This window comes from Amblyraja radiata, chromosome 40 (genome assembly GCF_010909765.2).
Source record: "Amblyraja radiata isolate CabotCenter1 chromosome 40, sAmbRad1.1.pri, whole genome shotgun sequence".
Classification (NCBI taxonomy): Eukaryota; Metazoa; Chordata; class Chondrichthyes; order Rajiformes; family Rajidae; genus Amblyraja; species Amblyraja radiata.
The window spans coordinates 16,953,001-16,971,807 of NC_045995.1; the positions used below are offsets into that span (position 1 = coordinate 16,953,001).

Sequence of the window (18,807 nt, forward strand, 5' to 3'; positions counted from 1 at the left end):
GAGGAGAGGAGAGAGTGGAGGAGAGGGGAAGAGAGGAGAGGGTATTGTAGTGTTTGATGGGTAGTAACTCAATACAGATTCATGTTGGCCCATGTCAGTAAAGGGGCTGTCACACTACAGCGACATAATTGGCGAGTTTTGAAGAGTTTAGGAGAGTTTGAAAAAGTGTCAAGTTGAAGACATCCTTCAACTATGTAGAAGACCTCCTTCGACTATGTTGAAGACCAGCTTGGATTAGCTCCGGGAAAATTGTACACCGAATAGTGGAGAGTGAAGATGACCTCTTCGACTACGTTGAAGACTATCTACGACTACCTACGACTACCCTCGATTACCTATGAATAACATGTCGACCTACTTCTAATAAAGCTACTAGTAAAACAAATATAGATTTTTCCATGGCGACCTTTTTTCACTCGAGGGCATTTTTCAGCATGTGGAAAAATACGCCGTGACCTAGCTGAGGCCTCGAATACGCGGTGCCTACTCTCAAGCATGAAGGAGAGTCACAAAGACCTCCTTGGACCTTGTGTCGACCATGCTGCGAGTATGAGTCGAGGGAAAATTCTTCTAAACTCGCCAATTAGGTCCCCGCAGTGGGACAGCCCCTTAAATCGGATTTTATTCCAGCCAAGATTGCACCAGACTGATTCCCAGAAAATATACAAGTTGGGGCCGAGCCCTCTTGTGATGACTGTAAGGACAGTTTTACACAGACACAACAGGTTGGAGGGAGAGGAGTGGAGAGGAGAGAAGAGGGGGGAGAGAAGATGGGAAGAAGGAAGATGGGGGAGAAGAGGAGAGGAGGGGAGGGGATTGGTGGGGAGTGGAGGGGAGGAGAGGATGGGAAAGGAGAGGAGAGGAGAGGAGGGGAAAGGAGAGGTGAGGAGAGGAGAGGTGAGGAGGGGAGAGGAGAGGAGAGGAGAGGAGAGGAGGGGAAAGGAGAAGTGAGGGGAGGAGGGGAGAGGAGAGGAAAGCGGAGGTGCGGAAGGGAGGAGAGGAAAATAAAGGAGAGGAGGAGCGAGAAAAGCAGAGGAGAGGTGCGGGGGAGAGGGTATGGAGGGGAGGGGAGGCAGGGAGATGAGAGTGGAGAGGTGTGAAGAGGAGCGAGGAGGAGGGGACAGGAGAGGGGTGGAGAGGAGAGGAGGGGATGAGACTGAAAGAGAGAGGGGGAAAGAGAGAGGGGAGAAGATAAGAGGGGAGAGGAGAGAAGAGCGGGAGGGGAGGGGCGGGTCGAAAGGGGAGGGGAGGAGAGTGGAGACGAGAGGGGACGTGAGGGGGAGAGGAGAGGAAGAAGAAGAGAGGAGGGGAGGAGATGAGAGGGGTGGAGAGGGGAATAAATGAGAGGAGTGGGGAGTAGGTGAGGGGACGAAGGGAGAGGCGAGCGGGAGAGGGTAGGAGAGGTGATGAGAGTAGAGGACAATATCTCACCTCCACTATATTACAATAATCTTTGGTGTTGGATTTGAGGGGTGGGGAGAGAGAAGGAGAGGGAGGGGGAGAAGGGAGAGTGAAGGGGATTGGACTGCGCGGGAGAGGAGAGGCGTGGATAAGAATGGGGGTAGTCCTGGCCAAAGATCATGAACCGGAGATCTTTGGTCCTGGCTTTCACCTCCCCTTCCTAGCTCTCCCACAGCCCACTGTCTCCACCTCTTCCTTTCTTCTACCCGCCCCCCCCCCCCCCCCCCCCACATCAGTCTGAAGAAAGGTCTCGACCCGAAACGTCACCTATTCCTTCGCTCCATAGATGCTGCATCATGCGCAGAGTTTCTCCAGCATTTTTGTCTCCCTTCGATTTGTCCAGCATCTGCAGTTCTTTCTTAAATGATCAGCCATGATTGAATGGCGTAGTGGAAGCGATGGGCCGAATGGCCTAATTTTGCTCCAGTGACTTCTGAACAGCTTTTTGCTGCGTGCTGACCAGTCAGCGGAAATACTATACATGATTACAATCGAGCCATTCAGTGTACAGATACATACAAGTACATATATGGAATTGATTGTAGACTTTAGGAGAGCTCCTCCTCCCCTCACACCACTCACCATCAACAACACCACAGTCACATCTGTGGAGTCTTTTAAGTTCCTGGGAACCATGGGGGGCTAGTGGGGGCTACCATCGACTCCACAGTTAAAAAGGCATAACAGAGGATGTACTTCCTGCGGCAGCTGAGGAAGCACAATCTGCCACAGGTAATGATGGTCCAATTCTACACGGCCATCGTAGAGTCTGTTCTCACCTTCTCCATCATGGTCTGGTTTGGCTCAGCCACCAAGCACGACACCTGGAGGCTGCAGCGATTCGTCCGATCAGCAGAGAAGGTTATTGGCTGCAACCTTCCCTCCATTGATGAACTGAACACTGCAAGGGCCAGGAAGCGAGCGGGCAAGATCATCTCTGACCTCTCTCACCCTGGCCACAAACTGTTTCAAATACTTCCCTCTCGAAGGCGACTCTGTCAAAGCAGTTTTTATCCATGCCAAAAATCTGTAGCCTCCCTTTGATCTGGTATTTTGTTGGCTCACATGCGTGATCAATGGTGTTTAACATTAATTTTACTTCGGAGTCACGTGAGCATGCGCGGCATTATGTTCAGAAGTGCAACAGCGGCCGCATCGGGAGTCAGGAGCACCCGCTACAGGTGAAAGAACGGACCGTCAGGTAAGCTCTGAGGTCGGGTTTTCTTTCACAGGGAGCCTTCTGCTTTCAGGCAGAGAAGAAAGGCTCTTGGACAAACCTGTCCCCCGCTCGACTCCACGGAGGAGCGTTCCATCTGGGGGGGGGGGGGGCAGCAACAAGGCGGGAGGACCGGTTACCCGGTGTTCCGCTATCCCCCGACACCGTGCCGAGCCCAGCCCGCTACCACCTGAGCAGCGGGCTGGAAGTAAAGCCACGGAAGAGGCGTCCGGCTTGTCGGACGGGGACGTCTCTCCACCCGCCCGGGGGATAGACAGCCGCATGAGCCGCTTGGAGCGGCTCCTGGAGCAGGAGCTCCAGCGAGACGCGCTTCGTGAGGGGCCCTCTCGCAGGGGGAGTTCAGGCACTCCCTCCACAGTGCCTTGTGCACTGCCCATTGCTTCCTCCTTACCCGAGGGTAGCTTTGGTGACTAGGACTGGGCTGGTCAAGAAGAGGGGACGATGGCTGAAAATCTCGGGAGTATGCAAGGGGTGCAGGAACAGGAAGAGCTGCTAGGTGTGGTGGACCGCTACGCGCCAACCCCACGTGGTTATGGGTATTGTTCTGTTTCCTGCCGGTCCAACGAGTGTTGCACGTTGTCTGACGTGGCGTTGATGTTGGGGGGTGGCGCATTTTCCATGGGGTCCGCACTGGGCCATACTATTTAGTACCATTCACAAGGATCATCGCAGATACCTGAAATTTACCTGGATGGGGCAGCTATGGCAGTTTAAATCGTTACCCAATGGGTTCACGTCAGCCCAAGATTATTAAGGAAGCCACAACAATCTCCCGGAAATACTCGGTGGTCGAGGATCTAGTGGGAGGGAGGAACTGAAGGGAATGTACATTAGTCAGAAAAAGGTGTTTGGCAAACTGTTGGGACTGAAGGCGGATAAACCCCCCGGGCCTGATGGTCTGCATCCCAGAGTAGAAATCGTGGATGCATTGGTGATCATTTTCCAGTGTTCTCTCGACTCTGGATCAGTTCCTGTGGACAGGAGGGTAGCCAAAGTAACTCCACATTTTAAGAAAGGAGGGAGAGAAAAACAGGGAATTATAGACCAGTTAGCCTGACATCGGTAGTGGGGAAGTTGCTGGAGTCGATTATTAAAGAGGTTATAGCAGCACATTTGGAAAGCAGTGACAGGATTGGTCAAAGTCAGCATTGATTTATGAAGGGGAAATCATGCTTGACTAATCTTTTGGAATTTTTTGAGGATGTAATAAGTAGAATAGATATGGGAGAGCCAGTGGATGTGGTGTATCTGGAATTTCAAAAAGCCTTTGACAAGGTCCCACACAAGAGATTAGTGGGCACAATTAGAGCACACGGTATTGGGGGTAGGGTATTGACATGGATAGAGAATTGGTTGGCCGACAGGAAACAAAGAGTAGGAATTAACAGATCCTTTTCAGAATGGCAGGCAGTGACTACTGGGGTACTGCAAGGCTCGATGATGGGACCCCAGTTGTTTATTTATTTATTTATTTATTTATTTATTTGTTTATTTATTCCGAACAAGTAAAGACATTAAAGACATTGATAGTAACAAAATCGAAATTATCAAACAATTGGACATTACAATCAATATTTACAAAGCAATGAAAAGAACAAAAGCAAAGTTCCAATGTGTCTGTACAAGCTCGAAAAGGAGTGAGAAGAAGAATAACATTAAATCTCACCCCTTTTCCCCAACACTTCTACCATGTTTAAAAATCAATTAATTAATAATAATAATACTACCCTAGGCAATTTCCCATAATACCTACAGACATATATATACATACAGCTATTATGCACATACAAACTTCATATCTGAAGTACCCAAACATAAGTAAACAATAGTAAAGCAATAGATAAACATTAACCCCCACTTTTCAACCAACCCCTCCATCCCTGTACCCCTTGAAAATTATTTTTTTATATATCATTTTAAAATGATTCATGTTTGTGCATTGCTTTAATTCCCCGTTCAATTTATTCCACACTCCTACTCCACAAACCGAAATACAAAAGGTTTTTCTAGTCGTACGGACTCTTTGTTTCTTAAAGTTAAATATTCCTCTTAAATTGTAACCCCCCACACGCTCGTTAAATAATTTTTGAATGTTTCCAGGTAAATTTTTATTTTTGGCCTTAAACATTATCTGAGCTGTTTTGAATGTAACCAAATCTTCTAATTTTAATAATTTTGACTCTGAAAATAATGGATTCGTATAACCCAGATATTTTAGTTTTACTCAGATTTAATGAAATTTTATTCCTATCAAACCATATTTTCAATTTACCCATTTCTTTTATTATTTTATCCAATAGCTGTTTTAAATTTTCCCCAGAACAAAAAATATTTGTATCATCTGCAAACAAAACCAGCCTCAAGACATTGGACACATTACAAATATCGTTTATGTACATGATAAATAATTTTGGGCCCAGCACTGACCCCTGTGGTACACCACACACAATGTCCAAGCATGTAGAATTATGACTACCCAGATTTACAAACTGTTGCCTGTTACTTAAATAGCTTTTAATCCAGTCCAGTACTATTCCTCTAATTCCATACCTCTCCAATTTTTTTAATAAGATATCGTGATTAATTGTATCAAATGCTTTTTTTATGTCAATGAATATCCCAGCTGCATATAATTTATTATCAATGGCGTTTGTGATGCCTTCAGTTAATTCTAGTATTGCAAGTGATGTTGATCTATTTGTTCTGAATCCATATTGACTTTCTGTGATTAATTTATTCTTTTCTACAAATTTATCTAACTATTATTAAACATTTTTAGTATTTTGGAAAATTGTGGGAGTAAGGAAACAGGTCTATAGTTTGTAAAATGATGCTTGTTCCCAGTTTTGTATATTGGTATTATTTTTGATATTTTCATTTGAATTGGAAAAGTACCGGTTTGGAAGGATAAATTACAGATGAATGTTAAAGGTATGGAGATCCCCTCAATGACCATCTTAACTAGCGACATGTCAATGTCATTGAAATCGGTAGACTTTTTATTTTTACATGTTTTGACAATATCCAACAGTTCTTTTTCTTCTACTGTAAGTATGCTCCATATTCTTTTTATGTTGTCTTTGTTATCATCTAATTTCTTCTTGTAATAATCTTTCTTGCTTTTTCTTATGATGTAAGTTAATTTATTTTTATACTTTTTATATTTATTTTCTGTATCTTTAGTTCTCTTTCTTATAAAATCTCTGTATAGGGCATTTTTTTTTTTTGCAAGCATTTTGTAATCCCTTTGTAATCCATGGACATTTAGTATATTTTGATTTTCTATTATATTCTTTAATTGGACAATTTTTATCATATAATGACTTAAACATAGCAATAAATGTTTCATAAGCACTATCAATGTCTCTTTTTTGGTATGTTATATCCCAGTTTTGTACCAATAGATCCTTTTTAGTGCATTGATAGCTTCCTCCGATCTCACTCGTCTATATTCTATTAATTTGTTTGGTTTGTTGTTCCTGTGGATATTATCATCAACTATAAAAACTGGCAGATGGTCACTTATATCATTAATTAATAATCCACTTACTATTTTATTTTCCACATCATTGTTGAATATATTGTCAATGAGTGTAGCACAATGGGAAGTAATTCTACTCGGTCTAGTGATTTTAGGAAATAGACTCATACTGTACATTGTATTGATAAAATCTTCTGTAAGGTTGTGTTGATTAGGATTTAGTAGGTCAATATTGAAATCTCCACATAAAAACACTGATTTACTACTTGTTATTGAAAACATACTCTCCATCCAGCCCCTGAAGATTTCAATACTTGAGCCCTATATATACAACTAATGATTACATTTTTATTTCCACCATTAATTATTTCTATAGTTATACATTCATGCAGATTGTCAACCACAGTTGTCATATTATCTACTACCTTATAATTCAGAGTTGTATCCACATATAGTGCTACCCCTCCTCCCCCCTTATTTTTTCTATAATTGTAATTGAAATCATATCCGTCCATCTCAAAATCAATTCCTTTTTCCTGATTAATCCATGTTTCAGATATTGCGATAACATTGAATGGTTGTAAAAATTTGTGTAAATACTCTTTAATACTATTGAAATTCGCATAGAGGCTCCTGCTATTAAAGTGGATAATCGATAATTTGCCTTTTGCATTAATGTTCTGATTATACTGATCATCTGTGTAGTAGCAGCAGATATTTTTGTCATTAGGATTAAAGTAAAAATTATTGTCCGGGTCTATATCGTATTCCAAATCCTGTAAATTGTGATCGGTATATTCAAATGGCTGTAACTTCAGTTGTTTTTTTTCGCTTATTATTTTAATTACTTGACTGCCATTTCCAGATGTAAATGACTGAATTCCTTCAGTGTATCCCATAGTTGTGTGTGTAAATAAATTTCACCTCACAATCCCGTTTTATGATCATTGATATTTATCCAGGTCTGCAATATCTCTAATGACCAGCACTTTGGCTTCCTCTGATGTTCCATTTAATTTAATAAAGATTTTACAGTTTGCAGTCCAGGTATTTTGTATTTTTTTCTGTTTCTTAAGGTATCGTGCTTGTCGGGCTATGTCGGAATTTCGTTTCGTTAGGTGTTCATTCATGAATACTTTTGTTCCCTTCAAATGTCTTCCTTGTTTTAGTAGGCTAACTTTATATTTCTTATTGACAAACCTTATTATGATGGCTGGTTTGTCATCGCTATTTTTATCATCACTGGATTTTCTCCTGGGCAGGGGTTGACAAGCCTCGATGTTATCGCAGTCCAAGTGTATTCCCTTTGACTGCAGGAAGGCCGCCACCTGTTGCTCCGTGGAGCTAGTATCCATTGCCCCCCCCCCCGCTGTCGTCAGTCACCGCTCACGCGTATGACCGGGGATTTATACTGAGCCCGGTAATGATGACGTTATTCGCTCTGGTGTACTGCTCCAGGTCCGCAACTCTGCTCTCCAGGAACACCAGTCGCCGGTCCTTTTCGGCGCTCTGGATCCGGAGAGCCTTTACCTCCGCCACCAGGTCGAGGATGGCTTTCTGCTGTTGTTTGACGGCAGAAATCTCCTCCGTCATAAAATCCAGCGCTCTCTTTATTTCCTCGCCTTCCTCCGCTGTTATTGCCTTCTTCGGAGGCATGGCTGCCACTGGTTAGTCCTCCTGTACGTCTTTGGAGTGTGGGAGGAACCGGAGAAAACCCATGCGGTCACAGGGAGAACGTGCAAACTCCGTACAGACAGCACCCGTAGTCAGGATCGAACCTGGGTCTCTGGTGCTGAAAGGCAGCAACACTACCGCTGCACCACCGTGCAGCCCCACGGTTTATAATAAATATTAACGATTTAGACAAGCGAATTAAATGTAACATCTCTAAATTTGCAGATTACACAAAGCTATGGTGGCAGTCTGAGCTGCAAAGAGGATGTTATGAAGCTGCAGAGTGGTTTGGATAGGTTGGGCGAATGGGCAGAAGCATGACAGATGCAGTTTAATGTGGATAAATGTGAGGATATCCACTTTGGTGGCAAGAACAGGAAGGCAGATTATTATCTGAATGAGGTAAGATTAGGGGAAGGGGAAGGGAAAGTGCAACGAGACCTCTTAGTCACTGATAGTAAGCATGCAGGTACAGCAGGCAGTGAAGAAAACTAATGACATGTTGGCCTTCTTGCACTAGGATTTGAGTTTAGGAGCAAGGAGGTCCTACTGCAGTTGTACTGGTGAGACCACCATCGAGTATTGTGTGCAATTGTGGTCTCCTAATTTGAGGAAGGACTTTATTGCTACTGAGAGAGTAACGCGTTTGTTCTACAGGTTAATTCCAAGGATGGTGGGGCTGACAAAGAATGGGTCGACTGGGCTTGTATTCGCTGGAATTTAAAAGGATGAGAGAGGATCTTATAGAAACATATGCAATTCTTCGAGGATTGGACAAGGTAGATGCAGAAAAAATGGTCCTGATGTTGGGGGAGTCCAGAACCAGGGGTCACGGTTTAAGAATAAGGGTTTAAGAATAAGGGATATGCCATTTAAGTGAGATGAGGAAACACTTTTTCAGCCTGTTAATTGTGAGTCTGTGGAATTCTCTGCCGCAGAAGGCAGTGGAGGCCAATTCGCTGGATGATTTCCAAAGAGAGTTAGATTTTGCTCTTCGGGCTAAGGGAATTAAGAGATATGCAGAAAAAGCCGGAATGGGGTACTGTCAAGTCTTCTAATGTTTTTGCAGATTCCCCGCTTGAAAGGGATTTGATTTATCTACCCCGAAATGATGAACTGGATTCACTCAGACCAAACACTTCTTTTCCACCTTTTATTTTCTCCTTCTTTTATTTTGGCAGATTAGTCTTTAGCAGTTTTTTAGCAGTTTTAGTCTTTACCAGTTTTGGTCTTTATCAGGTGAAAAACCGGCTGCCAATCGGGTCTGTAGAAAATCAGTCCTGCTTGCCTTTTCTGGCTATCGCGGCAGTCTTTTCGGACAGTCCTTCTGATTTACTGTTCAAGTTCTCTGCTCGCAAGTCTCTTGTATCTTCTTCACTGGCTTCTGGTGCTGTGTGCCCTTTTGACCCCCAGGCAGAACTCGGCAGGCTGGGGATCCGCTCACTTTAATCACTGTCTCGTGATTTCAATTTAGCATTTCTCTGCACCTGTTCTTTCATTTCAGTTTGACTTGACACCTCCCACTCGATCTTCCAATGGAACCACTTGGGAGATCGACGCTTTAAAGTCAAACTTTGAAGTCTAGGTTTGAACTTGGTCTTTATAGGCTACCAGTCGATCTGTTGTGGTGCTTGGGAAAGTTGTGCCCAATTGCGCAGCACAAAAAATGTATTTTAGAGCATTTTCTCGTTCTCTTACTGTAATGACTCCTGTCAGAGAGATGGCCTCCCACTTTGGATTGTCTAGGGCTTTGTTCTTGCCAAGAAACCTCTTCGCTGCTCTCAAAATCCATGCGACTATCTTGATCAGTCGTGTTAGAATGCTGAACCGCTTGACATCAACAAGGTTCTGAATAGCTGACCCTGCAGGTGGTCTCTTTGGGTTTGTTGGTTCCGGTTCTTGGTTCTCTACTTTGGCCCTTGATAGTGCTGCAACAAAAGCTTTCTTCTGTAACTTGTTGATGTTCTCTCTGGCAGTGGCAGCCAGTTCTTTAGCTGATTTTATTGGCCACTCACTCCCAGGCAACACCAGGAACTTCGGTTCATTTTGCCACTCCGAATACTGATCAAGGTCTTGAGGGCTGGCACCTCTGGTGATTACATCAGCGATGTTTTGTGGGCCAGGAATCCACCGCCAGTCCTGATTTTTGGTGCTTGTTTGAATCTCTCCAATCTGATTGGCGAAGAATGTCTGAAATCCGTAGCTTTCTCGCTGTATTGCACCAAGGATTGTTTGGCTATCCACAAGATGATACCACTTCTCCACTTGAATCCGATTGTGTAGCTCAAAATACTTCTTTAAGCGTGAGGCGAACACTGCTCCGCACATCTCTGCTTTAACAGCGTCTCCTCTGTGGTCCAAGGGAGTTAACTTGGCCTTGGATTCCACAAGTCTGACAATTGGGCCATGGTCTGAATCCCATCTCAGGTACATCACCGCCCCGTAGGTGTGCTCACTTCCGTCAGAAAAGGTGATTCCCAAGGGTTCAGTTGCGGAGCAAGAGGGAGTCAGTGCCCTGACGAACTTTACTTTTCCAAGTTATACGTACTCTTCAAAGAGCTTAATTGCATCCTCCCTGAGTCCATCTGAGAGTGCCATGTCCCATGTGTCTCTGACCGAACAGCTTCCCTCTTTTGCTTCTTGGAAAGCTCTGCGTACTAGAATCGCTCCCTTTTGCTTAACAGGAGCCACTATGCCAATGGGGTCATATAGCCCTGCTACCTGGCTGAGAAGCTCTCTTCTTGTTAGGGGATTTGGCGTCTGAGTTTTGATTCTCTCTTGTAGAAGGCCTTGACCAAGCCGCATCTTTTTCTTTCTCTTGGAGAAATTGATTCCCACCATAACGTGGAGCATGTCCACTTCAACAATGTAGCCCAGACCAAGTGCCTTGTTATCATCATCATGCATTTGGTTGGGTAGGATCATGCTTTTTGTTTTGCTTTTCTTTAAAGCATCACTGTCCTCCTTCCTCCCACTTTGACCAGACAGAACCCAAGGCTTGAGCTCAAAACCACCAGCTTTTAGGATTCGTTCCACATTTGCTGTGATGATTCTCAACTGGTCGAGGCTGTTGTGAGATGTGAGGATGTCGTCAACATAGCTGTCTTTCTGGAGTACTTGCTGCTCATCCTTGAGGTGGGTAAAAGAAGGAAGATTAGCAGTCTCACGCATTGCCAACTGTGCAATGCACCCCGCAGGTTTGTCTCCGATGTTCAATCTTGTGATAGCATACTCTCCCAGCTCCTCGTCCTCGGAATCTCGCCAGAGGAATCTGTGTAAGTGTACTTCACGGTCCTCCAACCAGACTGAGTTATACATCTTCTTTATGTCTCCCAGAGCAGCATAGATTCCGCCTCTGAATCTGAGGAGGACGGCGCGAATTTGGTTGAGGACATCTGGACCTTTCATCAGCAAATCATTTAAGCTGACACCATTGCACTTTTGGCTGCTGTTCCACACTAGTCTCACTGGGGTTGTGACAGAGTGGGGGTTTGGAGCAATAAGGTGACTCACATACCACACTGGTCCCTTCCAGTTTGCAATCATGTCTTCGGACAATTTGATTGCAGCCTTTCGGTCCACTATGTCGTGCACCTGAGCTGTGTAGGCACTTTTCCATTCAGGTTCTCTGGATAGCTGCCTCTCCGTCCTGAGAAAGGTGGCTTCCACTGTCCTTTTATTATTTGGTAGAGAAGCTGGGTCTTCCAACCAAGGATAGCTAGCATGCCAATGTGGGTCTTTACTGTGACGGTCTCCTGTTACGTAGGTGAGGCCTTCCCTTACCACTTCGAGCTCTCTCTCTTCAGCAAGAGTCATTTCTTTTCCGCCTGGCTGGCAGTTTCCACAGCGGCAACCCCCGCACTTTGGCTCGCATGCTGCTCCAATGCTATCCCACTTCCACCAATCCAAGAAGTCCCGATTGGCGGTTGATGTACGTGACTTCTGAACTTTGACGGCGACCTGTCCGTTTGGTGAAAGTTCCTCAGGGACTGGGGCAGTGAGCTCCTCATACTTTAAAGCAGCTGCTCTCATTGATCTTGCGAAGTGTGTTTTGGACATGTGGGCTGACATGGTAAGCTTCTCAAACAGCTCAGGATGACAACCTCCAACAGTCTTTCCCAGTGGTCCATCCCACAGAATGAGATCTCCAACAGTTCTAATCCTCTGAGGCGCTAGCTGACCTTCTCTATGGCTTATGAGCAAATGTATCTCTTTTGGTCTTACAAGTTCCTCAAGTGGGACGTCTGGAAAGAACTTTTGCAGCTGCTGTGGTGTCACATGTTTGTGAACATCTGCAATGCTGTCCAATCCATAACAAACTAACTGGTGCGAATTGAGTGTGCCCTTGGGAGTCTTCACTCGGATCTTTAGAAGGTAGCGCATCGTCTCTACGTGGACCTTCATCCCCCCAACTCCATGGACGATAAGCGTGATGTCTTCACTCCTAAGGTTCAGTCTACTCGCAGCCTTGTGAGTTATGTAGTTGGTATCTGAAGCCAAGTCAATTAATGTCCCAACCTTTTGTCCAGCATTTGCTATGACCTCCAAAAGCATCATAATCACTGGATGCTCTTGCAGTCCACCTTCCTTTAGGAGGCTTGGCTGATGCTTTGCAGTGTTGAAGGCTCTTGATGCAGTGTTCGAGAACACATCTCGGCATTGTTTTGCCAACTCTGGTGGAAGTTTGCTGAAAAACTCCTCTTGGTCCACTGTATATTTCTTCTTGCCTTTATCTTCCTCTGGACCAAATTTACTCCTTCTCTGATCCACACTGCTTTTCCTCATCTCATAATTGGGGCACAGATAAAAATGATGCTCAGGGTTCTGTTCATCCTTGCAGATTTGATTTTTACACCGATATGCAGGTTTGCAGTATGAACCATCATCATGAACTTCAAGACACTTTTTGCATGCTCCCAACTTCTTTACTGCAGCTCTTTTCTCTGTCAGCTTTAGCCCTCGACACTGCTTGCAGAAGTACAGCTTCCTGTTATGCTTTATGTCACCACAGACTACACAACTTGTGTGGTCATTTTCTGACTTGGTAGACTTGGTTCTGGCATGTCTTGGTTCAGTCCGAGTTTCCTTTCTACTCGGCTCCTCGTCCCTCAGTTGCTCGAGCTGTTCGTATATGCTCTCCTGCTCTTTGAGAAATGACAAGAGACTGTCAAACCGTTTCTCTGGTGCTACAGCATTCCTCTTGTCAGCTACATAAACCAGCCATTCCTTCTTAAGGGTTTCTGGAAGCTTGGTTTCAATTGATTTTGTCATCAGTGGATTTTTAATAGCGCCTGTGTCTCCGAGATCGCTCAAGTCATTAAGCGCCTTTTCCACAGCTTGAATTAATTCCACTATTTTACGTGGCTGATGTCCTCTGACAGGTGGGATTCCCTGAAGCTCCTCCACTATCTCAATAGCAATAGCTGTTTGATTTCCAAACCGGTTCTCTAGGACACGAAAGATATCATCTGCAGTGTTATAACTTGTGAGGCGGAGGTCTCTTGTAATTTTGTCCTCCAGACTGTCCAGCAATTGAACCTTCTTCACCTCATTTGATCCAGTGGGTTCACCTTGCTTTTGCAGTGCTTCCCAATCCTTCCTCCATCTATAAAAGTCACGCTTGTTTCCAGTAAACTTAGGAAGGGCCGTGGGCTTCAGTCTGATGGCTGGTGAAGGATAATTGAAAGCATTCGCCGCTTGTGCTAATCCTTCAGCGTCCTCCTTTATTCTTGCCTGTATGAAGTCAGCCTTCCTGGAAACCAGTTTGGGGACGAGAAGCTCGAGTGTTCTTAGGTGTTTCTGGAAGCTCTCTTGCTCATCCAGAGGGACCCAACGTTTCCACCGACTATACGTCTCCTTTGCAGTCTCTACCAGTTTCTGCAGGTGGTTAAGCATGAATTCATATGCTTCTTGGTTGCTATTTGATGGTGCGGTGGCAGCAGCAAGTTCACATGCACCATCTGCTGTCTGTAGTGAGGTGGATAATTCAACATTTCCAAAGTTTGCCCATAGAGTTCCTGGATGAGCCCTTTGACCTCTTTTAGTTTCGACTCACACTCCTTTGCAGTCTTTGCCAGGTCGGCATTTTGCTGTTCAGTTAACACAGTTTCTTCATCTGCGTCCAGCTCCGCCTCCAGCTCTGCAATGAGTCCAGCCTCCACATCGTCATTGGCTTCCATGACTTTTTCGGCCTCCTGCATGAGTTTGTTGAAATTGTTCCTGAGCTCTTCTTCAGACATTTCTTCATGGTTCCTAATGATGCTGTTAACAAGACGAGAGAATGCCCGTTTTGCTGTTGTCCTCTCCACCTTGTGCTGCTCAGCTGACTTTCCAGCAACTTCATTAGCCATGTTTTATTTTGACTTAACTGTCTCTTTTCCAGGTTTCCAGATCTCCTGGCCCCGCCCGCACTGACGGGTTTTCACTGTCAAGTCTTCTAATGTTTTTGCAGATTCCCCGCTTGAAAGGGATTTGATTTATCTACCCCGAAATGATGAACTGGATTCACTCAGACCAAACACTTCTTTTCCACCTTTTATTTTCTCCTTCTTTTATTTTGGCAGATTAGTCTTTAGCAGTTTTTTAGCAGTTTTAGTCTTTACCAGTTTTGGTCTTTATCAGGTGAAAAACCGGCTGCCAATCGGGTCTGTAGAAAATCAGTCATGCTTGCCTCTTCTGGCTATCGCGGCAGTCTTTTCGGACAGTCCTTCTGATTTACTGTTCAAGTTCTCTGCTCGGAAGTCTCTTGTATCTTCTTCACTGGCTTCTGGTGCTGTGTGCCCTTTTGACCCCCGGGCAGAACTCGGCAGGCTGGGGATCCGCCCACTTTAATCACTGTCTCGTGATTTCAATTTAGCATTTCTCTGCACCTGTTCTTTCATTTCAGTTTGACTTGACAGGTACTGATTTTGGATGATCAACCATAATCATATTGAATGGCGGTGCTGGCTCGAAGGGCCGAATGGCCTACTCCTGCACCTATTTTCTATGTTTCTATGCCAGGGGAAAGATCCTACCTGCATCCTGAGCCCTGTAAGAACTTTGTGTTTCGCTGAGATCTCCTCCAATACACCCGAACTCTCGAGTATACAGGCCTAGTCTACTCAATCTCACCCCGCACAGCAAAGTCATTGTTCCATGGACAAGTATTGTCAATCTTTGCCACATTCCCGCTGTGTAAAATTTATCATTCCGTAGGTATGGAAAAAACTAAAGAACACAAGAAAATAGCAGGAGGAGTAAGCTCCACTCCTCAGGCCGGCTCCGCCATTCAATGTGATCATGACTGATCTAAGGTGACATCAATTCCTGTTCTATGTGAGTTCTCCATAACCGCCAATTTCTCGATCCTTCAAATATCCATCTGAATCCACTTTGCCTATTGCCAACAATCTGACCTATCACTACCTCCTGGGGCTGAACATTTCAGATGTTCACTGCTGTTTATGTTATATTTTTATGGCTTGTATGTGAATGTCGGAAGTAAGATTGGCAATTTGATAGCAGCAACTTCTGTGGTTGGCTGATCCGGAAGGTTTGATCATATGGATTCCAGGGTAGTTAGCCAATGGGTCAACATGTGGCCTGATGTGGGAGATAGAGATTGATTTTCAGACTGGAGGCATGTCACAAGTGATGTACCACAATGCTCAATGCTGACTCCACTGTTGGTCCTTATTTATATAAATGATCAGATGAATGCAGGGTATGTGGGTGGCACGGTTAGCAGGTTTGTGGATGAGATTAAAATTCATGAGACATTGTGGAGAGTGAAGAAGGTTGTCTTAGATTAAACTGATCCTCATGAACTGGGCCAACGGACTGAGGAATGGAAGATGCAGTTTTCTAAAGTTCACAGGAGAGAGACAGCTGCCATAAGAAGTATTAGAGGGGAATACAATTTATCTCGGCAATGTTTGCATGTGTGTTACTAAACAAGAAGAGAGGAAACTGGACAGGTTTTACCTCACTTAATGGCAGGTGTTTCTCTCCACAGCGTGTTCATCAAAAAGTGGTGATCAAATGTTTCAATCGGCAAGGCAGCGTCTGTCACTGAGAGTGCTTTATCTTCATCACTAACCCTGCAAATATTTAGCAGCTGGTTATAAACTGAGCCTCAACCATTTTTTTGAGCTGTTCTACACAAACATGCAGTGGTTCAGTCAAGAGCATGGCCTACCTCCTCTTCCCATCAGCTTCCTCCTGCAAGAAATAAAACACAAATCTTGAGTAGCCTGATACGGGACATCCATATCCCGACAGCAGGATTTTCACACAAATTACAACAAGCCCCAGAAATGTTCCATTGCCCAACATTTATTGTCATTGTCACAGAGACAGAAATTGGATATTGCCGTAGAGATTCTACAAGTGTATTAACAGCAAAATAATAACTAGGGGGAGACTAGGTCCCTTTAAGAGCAAAAGGATAATTTAGGATAGAACAGGTCCCATTAAGTGCTGGCGACCTTAAAGCATGTTAAGGGGGATAAATTACAGGGGTTGATTAAGTGTATAGAAACATAGAATCATAGAAAATAGGTGCAGGAGTAGGCCATTCGGCCCTTCGAGCCTGCACCGCCATTCAATATGATTATGGCTGATCATCCAACTCATATCCTACACCTGCCTTCTCTCCATACCCCCTGATCCCTTTAGCCACAAGGGCCACATATAACTCCCTCTTAAATATAGACAATGAACTGGCCTCAACCACCTTCTGTGGCAGAGAGTTCCACAAATTTACCTCTCTGAGTGAAAAATGTTTTTCTCATCTCGGTCCTAAAGGATTTCCCCTTTATCCTTAAACTGTGACCCCTTGTCCTGGACTTTCCCAACATCGGGAACAATTTCTTGCATCTAGCCTGTCCAACCCCTTAAGAATTGTGTAAGTTTCTATAAGATCCCCCCTCAATCTTCTAAATTCTAGTGAGTACAAGCCGAGTCAGTCTTTCTTCATATGAAAGTCCTGGCATCCCAGGAATCAGTCTGGTGAACCTTCTCTGTACTCCCTCTATGGCAAGAATGTCTTTCCTCAGACTTGGAGACCAAAACTGTACGCAATACTCCAGGTGTGGTCTCACCAAAGCTGACTTCAACAGATCTGTTTAACGCCACAAAATTATTTCCCACTAAAGAGGAACATACGACAAACCTTCCACGTCATCTTTTCGGGGGATTATCAAACAGCCATGAACTCAGTGACAAGATCACAATAACTCATCCCAAGGAGACTGCAGGCAGTGCAGAGATCCCACAGATTATGCAGGAGGACATTTAGTTTGGGAACAACAGCAGCACAGCTCTGGAACAGACGGAACATTTACCCAGTTCTGAATTACAGGCAAATGCAGCATTTATTTCAGAAATGTCACCCACCATTTTGTGACTGTGCACTTTCACTTCACCAAACTGTAGTGTAACCCCTCACCTTCAGAAACAACCGACTGTCTTTTTGATCCAGCTGTTGTTGCAACTTTAAGAGTTCCTCCTGAATGGAACTTAAATTGTCTTGAATCTTTCCAAGATTTTTCTCCATTGTATTTAGAATCTTCTTCTCTTCCTCCCGGATATCTGCCAGTGCGCGCTGCTCTTTCTCAGTGAGAATCTGGTGCAGTTCAGCAAACTGGGAGGTGATTTTGGACTGAAGGTTGTGTGACTGTTCCTGTAAAATGAAAGGTGAAGATCAATATATAATGTCACTAATTGTGTTTCCTCACGACTTTGACCGTGACATTTGCCCGGTATATTTTTTACTTGCGTTAGCAATTCAATAGTTTGTCGAAATGCTCACCAGAATTAGGAGACAGCAGCACTACTTGTGTCATTGCGCTGCCCTATTATTACACGCATCACAGGGATCAAATCTACATAAGATCAGGAAATCGAAACTTAAAAGCCTCACCAGAACTCCAGAAATCTTCTGTTTCTGTTGCTGCTCCATTCGCTGGATCCCTGATTTTTGTGAGAGATTCGAAAGAAGATTTCACCTGATCCTGGGATTGTGTTTGAAAATCAGATAATTAAATTGTTGAACATTAAAGAAGGAATTAAAATGATGTGATTAAATTCAGTTTGCATTTACCTTGTATATTTGAACAGCTTCTTTAACCGGCATGAAGCAGTGATCTCTGTGTTCCCTCGCATCTCGACAAACCAGGCAGATCAGCTTATTGTCAGTTTCACAAAACAGCTTCAGTTCTTCCTGATGTTTCTCGCACTGAAGTTTACTTTCCTTCTCTGTCCGATTCAGGCTCAGTGTTCGAGCTTTCTCAGACAGTCTCACCAAGGCCCGATTTACTTTGAGGGTGCGGTCTGTAAACTCCTCTCTACATTCCGGGCACGAGTTTCTCCCCTCCCTGTCCCAACTCTGTGTGATACAGGAGCGGCAGAAGTAGTGTCCACACTCCAGGGACAGCGGATCGGTGAAGAAATCCAGGCAGATGGGACAAACTACCTCCTCCATTAAACTCTCGAAAATGTTTTTCGCAGCCATTTTAATTCCGCCACTTCCTGGCTCAAAGTGTTTTCCACTGCGAGCGCTGCCGTCTCGGGGGAATGAATGTTATTTGGCTGCAAGTGTTCAGTGTTCAGTGTCCTGGCCACTCCCAACTAATCTCACACGAGGGAGGAGTCAGTTAGACATTAAACCGGCCTGAATATAGACGATAGCACAGACTTTGGGTGGATGCAGTCTCTTTGTGCAAGAGTGTGGGAATCGAGGACTAGACATAGGTTCAAAGTGAAGGGAAAAAGATTGCTAAGAATCCGAGGGGTATCTTTTTCACACAAATGGTGATGGGTGTATGGAACAGGCTGCCAGAGGAGGTATGTGTATGAAGGAACTGCAGATGCTGGTTTAAACCGAAGATAGGCACAAACAGCTGGAGTAACTCAGCGGGACAGCCAGCATCTCTGGAGAAAAGGAAAGGGTGACGTTTGCGGTCGAGACCTT

The 18,807-nt window shown here is 44.5% G+C and overlaps 1 long non-coding RNA gene across 1 annotated transcript; it reads right to left on the reverse strand.

Moving 5' to 3' along the window:
- Positions 1-15,834: 15,834 nt before the first annotated feature.
- Positions 15,835-17,293, reverse strand: LOC116967549. The gene is made up of 3 exons (XR_004410258.1): positions 17,284-17,293; positions 16,033-16,055; positions 15,835-15,934 (listed from the first exon to the last, which is right to left on the reverse strand). It is a non-coding gene; the product is annotated as an uncharacterized LOC116967549 (long non-coding RNA).
- Positions 17,294-18,807: the final 1,514 nt, after the last annotated feature.